Here is a 2500-nt window from a genome sequence, read left to right as displayed (position 1 = left end):
CTCCCTCTCCGGAATCGAACCCTGATTCCCCGTTACCCGTTACAACCATGGTAGGCGCAGAACCTACCATCGACAGTTGATAAGGCAGACATTTGAAAGATGCGTCGCCGGTACGAGGACCGTGCGATCAGCCCAAAGTTATTCAGAGTCACCAAGGCAAACGGACCGGACGAGCCGACCGATTGGTTTTGATCTAATAAAAGCGTCCCTTCCATCTCTGGTCGGGACTCTGTTTGCATGTATTAGCTCTAGAATTACCACAGTTATCCAAGTAACGTGGGTACGATCTAAGGAACCATAACTGATTTAATGAGCCATTCGCGGTTTCACCTTAATGCGGCTTGTACTGAGACATGCATGGCTTAATCTTTGAGACAAGCATATGACTACTGGCAGGATCAACCAGGGAGCTGCGTCAACTAGAGCTGAGCAGCCGGCCGCCCGGGAGTGTGTCCCGGGGGCCCGCGCGAACACGCAAGCGTCCGCTCAATCATTCTGCAAACAGGAGGAGGCTGAGCTCCCCTGCACAATACACCTCGAAACCCTCTCAGGTCCCGGCGGCGCGCAGCGCCGTCCCAAGTACTTGGTCGGGTTCGAGAGAGGCGCAATCGCCCGGAGTTAGGCGAGTAGACGCTTTCGGTGCGACCACCCGTGCTCCCAACTGAGCTTGCCGCTGCCGACAGAGGCCCGGGAGCGTGCTGTCGTGGCATTGCCGGCGGGAGACAACACGCGCCACCTACGGTGACCGGCAGCTCCAACGCCAGCGCCACAGAAGGACAAAAGCCCCACTTGGGTGCCGAAGCGAACTCTCCCAGCACAGCGCACGCGCCAACACATCCGCACAGCTGCGATACAAACCACCAGCGAGAACCGCTGGGGCGACCGAGCAGCAGACGGCGTCGCGGCGCCGAGCGCCGGGCGGCGGCGCATCCTCAACGCACACAGTCCTCAATCGGACCAGCACACTGAAGATGTCCACCGCGCTTCGCACCGGGCCCGCGAGGACCTACTTTGGCCGCACGGCGCCGCGCGCAGGGTGCGCCGGCGCGCAGCTGCGACGCCTGCCGCGTCCGTCGGCCGGCGCGCCTGCCACTGGCCGCCCCCACCAGCCGGCTGTAGCGCGTGCGCCCACGCACCGCGCGGCCAGCACGCCGGGAGGCGCCCCCTCACCGGCCGGGGACGGTCCCACCCAGCCACCGCCGCGTATCGCTTCACACCCAGATGCCGTTCAGTTTCGTCGGCATGGTGGGTATCGCTGGAACAACCGGTTAGTACCTCAACCTATCGTCGCCATCACCGATTCACCCCTAGCGAGAACAACCGCACCACAACAGGTTACCATTTGTTCATTTGCGTAACTTCACCAGAAAACGCAGGCGTCCATCGCCATTTGCAACTTCAACGATTATTGCATGCCTGTGTCAGGTGTCACGCCACACTACGTCTGCCCACATACACGCAACAAAATGTGCACGCCTAGACAATACGTGGAAGGTGGCCCCCGTACGTATGCGATGTCCATTGCTCGAACGACTGTCAACCGGCCTCTGTAGCATGTCGCAGATATGGAACGCGGTGCACCATGCCATCACGGTGTGTGAGGAGAGACGACTAGGTCCGAATACATCAACAGACAGCTCATGCTGATCGCCATCCACGGCGTCCGTTCCTCCCACACGTCTCTATGGCGTACCACACTGCAATCCAGCTCTCATAGGGAGACGACACGTAGCTGCGTGCACAATATTTGCACTGTATGGTCCGCCGTTTTTGGGCGCAGTCGTTGTGCGGTCACACATGTGCCACGATGTATCATTCAGTACATAAGGACGAATGTGCAGTACAGATTGTGGTTCACGCGTACGACATCAGCGGACAGTTGACACAGGCCGCACCACAACGTAGCCTGAGTACGTCGCATGCGAAGGGCATTGAACATGCAAACTTCTCACCAACCAGCTTGCGAAGGCAGGGGGCAAGGTGGGGACGTGGGGAGGGGCGGCATGTACGTCCTGCTGCCATCCACATTACAGTGTACAGCAGGAGCATGTGGAAAGTGAGCAAGACTTGCAAGGTGTTTAACATGAAGCGATACACAGGGGTGCGGGCAGTGCGAGTAGCGAACTATATTGCGAGGGTTGCGGGTGGGCAACACTACAGTAATTGAACGAGTCGTATAACAATTACAGAGCAGGTTTAGGCGACAACGTGGGTTACGTTAAGGCGACAACATGGGTTAGGTTAAGGCACAACATGGGTTAGGTTAAGGCACAACATGGGTTAGGTTAAGGCACAACATGGGTTAGGTTAAGGCACAACATGGGTTAGGTTAAGGCACAACATGGGTTAGGTTAAGGCACAACATGGGTTAGGTTAAGGCACAACATGGGTTAGGTTAAGGCACAACATGGGTTAGGTTGAGGCACAACATGGGTTAGGTTAAGGCACAACATGGGTTAGGTTGAGGCACAACATGGGTTAGGTTGAGGCACAACATGGG

At 57.4% G+C, this 2500-nt stretch overlaps 1 non-coding gene across 1 annotated transcript in view; it reads right to left on the bottom strand.

Moving 5' to 3' along the window:
* Window positions 1-409, bottom strand: part of LOC124750952 — a 1909-nt gene extending 1500 nt beyond the window's left edge. Inside the window, exon 1 of the ribosomal RNA XR_007012001.1 lies at window positions 1-409. This exon is cut by the window's left edge and continues 1500 nt beyond it. This is a non-coding gene — a ribosomal RNA (small subunit ribosomal RNA).
* Window positions 410-2500: the final 2091 nt, after the last annotated feature.

Source organism: Schistocerca piceifrons, unplaced genomic scaffold (genome assembly GCF_021461385.2).
Source record: "Schistocerca piceifrons isolate TAMUIC-IGC-003096 unplaced genomic scaffold, iqSchPice1.1 HiC_scaffold_448, whole genome shotgun sequence".
Taxonomy (NCBI): Eukaryota; Metazoa; Arthropoda; class Insecta; order Orthoptera; family Acrididae; genus Schistocerca; species Schistocerca piceifrons.
This window is presented reverse-complemented; position numbering and strand designations above follow the sequence as displayed.